This window comes from Wyeomyia smithii, chromosome 3, assembly GCF_029784165.1.
Source record: "Wyeomyia smithii strain HCP4-BCI-WySm-NY-G18 chromosome 3, ASM2978416v1, whole genome shotgun sequence".
Taxonomy (NCBI): domain Eukaryota; kingdom Metazoa; phylum Arthropoda; class Insecta; order Diptera; family Culicidae; genus Wyeomyia; species Wyeomyia smithii.
This window is the reverse complement of record NC_073696.1, coordinates 36,407,330-36,414,357: the sequence shown is the minus strand read 5'-3', so window position 1 is coordinate 36,414,357 and position 7,028 is coordinate 36,407,330.

Here is a 7,028-nt window from a genome sequence, read left to right as displayed (position 1 = left end):
CAGAGGGAAAGCACTTCGGGAAGATTGATTGCCAAATTTGGAAGAACTGGCCATACTGTACTTCGATCTTCTTTCACTGCTTGATTGATAGAAAAAAAAAATCAATTGGTATAAATCACTTGCAATCTAGGAATGAATCGCACTTCCACAAACAGCTAGAATAAGGTGAAACTCACGCAATAAACTTCCTCACGAACTTTGATGTACTGGTGTGTAGTGAAGAGCGCGTCATTAGCCTACCGTTTCTTTTCCACCAAGATAAACAAATTCGGGAATAGCCAAGGTTAAACGTCTAGTACAGACCATGCGCAAGGCGCTCGTAAAAAATGCATTTCATTTAATAACCCTGAACGCACGTGAAGACAGTACGCAACGTAGTTTCGGCTTGTTGTAAAAGTAAAAGTAGCTGCGTATGTGCGTGAATCCCTTCCCTTGCAGCACGCGCTTGAAGGCTAGGCTCACGTGAACATGAGACGCAATCTGTCTGCGGTGAAGGATTTATGGCACTTACACCTACACTCGAGCAGTTTCACTGATGTTTTCTAATATTTGTATTTTTATATGAACGTCTTCCCCTGGGCTGATACGTAATGACCTCGTTCGGTGGTTGTCTGCAGCCGAGATGACGGCGAAGAAAAACCACATTCTTACAACAGACGCACCCGGAACTGGTGTTATCTAGAGAAAACTGATTCAGATTATAGAAAGATTATGGAAGCGTGCGTAGTGATGATAAAAGTACACCTGACTGGTGAAATATTTGTTATGCATACATTAAGTTTATTTTCGGACTGATAAAACTAAAATTATTTTCGCAACTCATTGATCCCAAATAAAATTAAAAAATAATAAACATTGGTGATGTACCCTGTCTTTACAATTCATCCATTAAATTGCAAATAAATTCGCCCAGGAGATTCTTGTTATTTTAATACCAATAAATCTTCTACCCTTCTTTATTCACAAGCTTACACACACAAACGCTCTTCCGCTGAAACAATTCCAACCCAAAAATCATGGCACTGATCTTCGCTTTAAAAAAGGGCATACGTATGTATCACCGAATAGTCCCGTGAGCCCCGCGAAGATTACGCCGACTAATGTGATCATCAGAGATATAAAACAGTTAACTCTTTTGCGTTGTGGCCGGCTGGGTCACACGAGTTCGAAGCGGTTGCAGTCAGAGCGAGCAAGGATGGCACAGGACACAGACAAAAAAATTGGCGAAGTTCACCGAAAGCGATGAACGAATCAAATAAACAAAAAATCTCTCTGAATTATATTTTCAACCTGTTGGAAAGTTTTGTCTCCATGTTTCGAGAGCGTGTTCACTGTGACAACAAAGCAGCGCAGGGTTGAAGTGAGCTTATATATTATAAAAAAACTCCTCTTCAATTTAGTGCCATCATGTTATGTTGTGGGCATTCAAATTGTAGCCATAATTTCCTAGATTTTTCCTGGGTCTGGCTGTAAGCTTCATCCCAGACTGCTGGCTTCCTGGCGTTGATCTCTATTCAAGGTTCTATATTCTGTCTTCAGAGATGAAGAAAAAAATTAATAAATCGGAGATATCATGACAGACGGACAGTGACGCTGACTCGAGGGGAAAAAATAAACAAATGAAACTGAGATAAATAATGTAAAAAACCCCGAGCAAAAAGTTTCAGCCGAGAGAACTTTTTCCCACTGCCTCGGCTGGCTTCGACTTTTGGTAGATCGTCATCCCGGTCCCGGGTCCCGGTGAGCAGATAGTCGTCTGCCAGGCCGTGGAATAAAAGGATTTTTTGATTGCTTGCTTGGTAAGAAGCATCCGAAATGGATGGATAGCACCAAATGTTTGGCTTTTTGTCAGCGGTGGTATTTTTTCGAGAACGACTCCGAGAAGAAGGAATGAAAATCACAAGCTTTTTTGTGTGTTCTCTTTGGTGGCAAAAAGCATAAATGCCCGGTTGAGATATGGCATTGGTCAACTTTTTCCGTTCGTGTGGTTTAATCAAGGCGAAATTCTGTTGCTTTTTTACAAAGTTTTAAATTCCATTTACGGAAAGCAGCTGAAATTACATTTTTTGCTGCTCTATAAATGTTACAGTCGTCATGAATGATTCCCATTGGGCTTCGTTAAATTTTTAATTCAAGAGGGCAAATAATTTCGGCAAACAATGGAAAGCTGGAGATAATGCCAATTTCGATATGATGCGCGGGGACAGAGTTGATCGTGCTGTGATGAATTTAAACGTGGAATCCCACCAGCAGAGGAAACTGATCATTTCTTTGAAATGACCAGAATGAAATTTTAGTAGTTAAGTAGTAGAATAGAAGTATTAAAAAGAATTCCAGAATAGTGCGAACTCGTTCGCACTCATGAATCTCGTCGTATAGAATAAATATGTAAACAATGCTTTTTCGCTAACTCGTAGGCCGAAGACAGAACATCACTTTCGAACACACAATGGGTATGTCATCAAACATTGGCTCAAATTGCAATTAATCTTTCGAAAGAGGGTGGACTCTTGAACTAGTAGGTTCAGAATGGCTAAGCAATTCAACCAATATATGTTTTTTTAAGTCCAAACTTATCCTGAAATAAATTCAAACGAATATTTCTCTCAGTCACTTTTTTCTTATAGAAAAAAAATCAGGAAAATCACCTTTTTTCGAGCCATCGAAGAGTAGACCCCTTCAGGTACCAGTTTCAAACATTCCGCAAGATAACCTACGATTGATTCAAACTTACGTAGACTGCGCACCACGTAAGCTATGATTTTTTATTTCGAATTAATTACGAAGATAATAATCAATCGATTGCAACCCACTTTCCTAAACACAGCTTAGTCTTGATTTACCATAAAATTACAGAATTACGCTAGTACGTGAAAACGTGCACTAGGTTGCGAGTCGGTGCATAATCGGTGTTCGTAGATGAAAAACATTGCCGATAATCCGTAAGCTGATGTTATTTGTCTAAAATTATACCTTTCCATCCCATAGTGCATATTTTGCCTAGTGCATAGCGTGTGATTTCGTTCGCACAGAAGAGCAGTAACGGCTCGGACGATCGGTGTTAGCCTGAGAACGAGGAAACGAGAGAGTGAAAGAAATTGGAAAGAGTTTCTTTCGAGCTGCGGTCGCCCGTCTGGATTCTCTTTGTAGGCATGTAATAGAACATTTTCTATTTCTCAGTAGTAGACTGTTTTAACGATCAATTAACAGCTCTAAATCGCCAATTATAGACCGGTTTTATGGGCTGTATGCGGCGTACTTTGAAGTGGTGCAACTTTTTAGATCGGCACTCGTAGTTGCGCACTGCGGTTACGGAATGAGGTGCAAAAATTAATGTCTATTTGCGCAACCCAGATATTTGAAAGTTTATTATTAGTTTTACCAGGCGAGATCCGACCTGCAGAAATTCGCTGGGGAAAGGTGGCAGTGAGAGGCCAGCCTTCCATCGACCTTAACATTCATGTTTCGCTGAGATTCGACCGCTGAGGAATGCAAATATTTCTGGAAAAGCCGCAATGACAAAACCAATTCTGACAGCGGACAAACCAAACAATGAACTCCTCCATAAAACTGACATAATAAATTGTCATCTCATTGCCGTCAGCCTAACCAACGGCCGGCCGTTGCGGAAAGGACAATGTGACAAAAAGCGATCTGCAAGGCATTTGTCCTATACAGGTTGGTACATACGCTCGATGGAATCCAAACCACAAAAACCGACATACCAACAGCTACTCCAGCGGTGTGTTCTACGCTGCCGCTGCTGCTGCCGCTGAGAGATGGCCTTTCTGGCCAGCGAATGCGACTGATTGACTGCTCCGACTGTTCCTCAGCATTCCGGCAGGCAGCAGCCAGTGAACAGTAAAAGGAGCAAAATGAGAACACTGTCCAGTCGGAAGTACATCTCATGTTCATATCATTTATAATATTTTTCACAGTCAATTTCCTCGATCGTTAACTGCGTAACTTTGTATGAAAGCATATTGCCTAGGTGTACAACGTTGCGCTGCTTCGGCTGGAATACGTACCTAGCGCAGTCACAATACGCGGTTGGACATGGATATTACCGTCAGAAAGACTGTAGGTTTCGAGAAGCCCTAGGTGGTGGGTTCTGCACCTTGAATAATATCAAGACCGAAGGTGACTATTGCGTTATGGATGAAGCGTGAACAAATAACACGCAGCACAGACTTATTAAGCAATGAAATGAGAGGTGAATTAAAGAATACATGAGAAATCTGCCTTGTCCCAGCTAATATGAATTTTTTTTTTCAGATTTATATTACGAAAAGCCTCAGTTTTCTCCCATGTTACTAATGATCGACATTAGTCCGTTTTTTTTTTTTGGAACGCAGTAAAACTGAGCATAATGAAAATCACAGATAGAAAATTATCGGCGCACGATCAAACCGAGCAAAAAGATTGAGTTATTAACACCTCGGCGACTGAAACGCATCGAGAGTTAAAATAAGTTTACGAAAATGCTGCTGTAACATGTCGTGATTGATTTCTTTGCTTCAAGAACGGTAATTTCGATGTTGACAACTGTCAACGACTGATTAGACCGAGCACTGTGCGAGAAACAGCCACAATTAGACGAGAGGCACGAATATGAGATTCTACTGCATGACAACGCTCGGCCTCATACTGCAAAAGTTGTCAAAATTTACAGGATGTCATCGTAAAAGTGAGACACATTTGAGTGCCTCTTTTCGCATCGGGAGGGAGGCTAACTCTGTTTTAATAAGCCCAGTTTGTTTTGGTGCGACACATGGTAACAGTTCACTTGTAAGTTAAAAAGGCAGTATTTCACTTTTTTAGAGGAAAATTGGAATGGTCTGAAGTGGAGAACAAATCAAGAGTTTGTATCTTGCTGGAAGGAGCAACATACAGATCAGAATAAAGTTGTCACTTTTGAACTTGAACAATTTATTCGTGTACCGGACCATTAAACGATTCAAGAAAACTGACACGGTTGTCCTCAACCAAAAACCGAGTGAAGAAAGAAGTGAGCGGACTGCAGCGGTGATCAAAGCAGTTAAAGAACGTAACCAGTGAAATCCAGCCCAATCGGCAAAACAATGGCTCGTGAAATGAACATGAGTCATGACACTAGGCATAAAATAATCAAAAATGACTTTGGATACAGAGCTTTCCAGAAACAAAAGATTCACGTATCAACTCGCAAAAATGATGGCACAAATCTATGACATTCACAGTGACTCCCTGTACATATATACACTTAAATGAAAAGTTTTATCAGCCGCCATATTCGTCAAACATTACGTTGTATTGTGGAGAATGTTTGACGGCAGGTTCATATATTAACTATCGTTCTGAAACATACACATTTGGAAAATTATATTGAGAGATAGCCCACACCGCTAACGAGGTGTTGAAGAGCAAACATGTGCTGTCGTTTTCCCTGACCTTTACGTTCCAATATTGTCATCAGAAATTAATAATTTTCAATTTTTCTAAGTATTGAATTGGGATTATCAAATAAATATTTTTTTTTCGAGAGCGTATTGAAAACCTAACAATAGGTATTGTATCCTAAACTGCCCATAAAAGCATAAGAATCCCATATGACTTTCAGGCAAATTTTTGTTTATACTGTCAATGTATCTAATTTAATTCAAATTTTCGTATGCCTTAATAAAATTTGAAAGTTTGTTCTGAAAAATACTGGAAAAATACCAAACCTTGTCTGTCCCATATTGAAAATAAAGGCATACGAGTCCCATCTTAAGTTTATCCTTCTAAGCATCTGGAATGAATGGAATTAAAGTGTTCAGTTGTGTGGCCTTACGGCCTGCATCGATTCCTCATGAACTGTTTGATGATGATGATGACGATTGTAGACTCTATGTCGAACGAGGTTTCATCTATCAGCTTTAGTAGCTTTTTGGTAAGTTAAATGCACCGGTCCATGTTGCAATCTGTTGAAACCAAACAATCAGATTGCAATTCATATGATATGCTTTTATTTTTTATATATAGAGAGAAAATAAAGGTAAACGATTCCCATCATTTATTTCCAAGCCTGGAATTCATACAAAAGTTCTTAGAACTCATGGAAATATATAATGTTCCACCTCATAAACATACAGTTTAATAAAACATACTTTTTGTCAAATCATAGTTATTTGCATCAAATTCAAGATTAGAACTTCAATTGCAATTTTCTCAATTGTGAGCATTTCCATATGGGACTCTTATGCTTTTATGGGCAGTAAATGTCATGATGAGTGAAGATTAATATATTGCAAATAATAGCAAACTATGTATTTTTTATAATGGAAGTAGTAATGATGTAAATATGAATGACTTAGATTTCTCACTAAACAACAATGTATATGAGGTATAATTAATTGCTAATGAACACATGAAACATAAAACAAGAATTACTTGAGAATTTCAAATTTCATTGTAATGACGTCAACACTTGATCGTTTTTCTAGGAAAAATTTCACCAACCATAAGAACGCGATAGTTTTAATTTCTAATTATTGTTCTTTTGAATGAGAAGAAAAGAAACTTATCATAACTTTTGAAGAGCAGTTTGGTTACGTTATTTTGTTCAGATTTGCAGATGTTGAAACATGGCTTCCCAACTTCAGTTCCGTAAATATACACTAGCCATATACACTAGGCATACATTGCACACTGGGAAAAAAAGAAACCAAATTTCCACTAATTAGAAGCCGCTAGGATGGAAATCTGAAATATAGCATATCTTATGTGAAATTGGTAAATAAATCGATTGGTGATATTTTCATTCTGTGCAGGGCACGGGAAAGGGTCTATATTTCCTAAAATACGCAATTTTAGGGTGAAAAGGGGCAAAATAGACTGGTTTCTAAAATAACTCACAACTCGTTCCAAACCAGATGTAAATTATTTAAATGTCCATTAGGTAACTCAAACTTGATTTTCATTAGGGTGTTTTATCTCTTTTCTACTAGGGTGGTTCCCAATACAATAAAAAAAATTAATTTGATGTGGTTTAGTAGGAAAAATGCTCT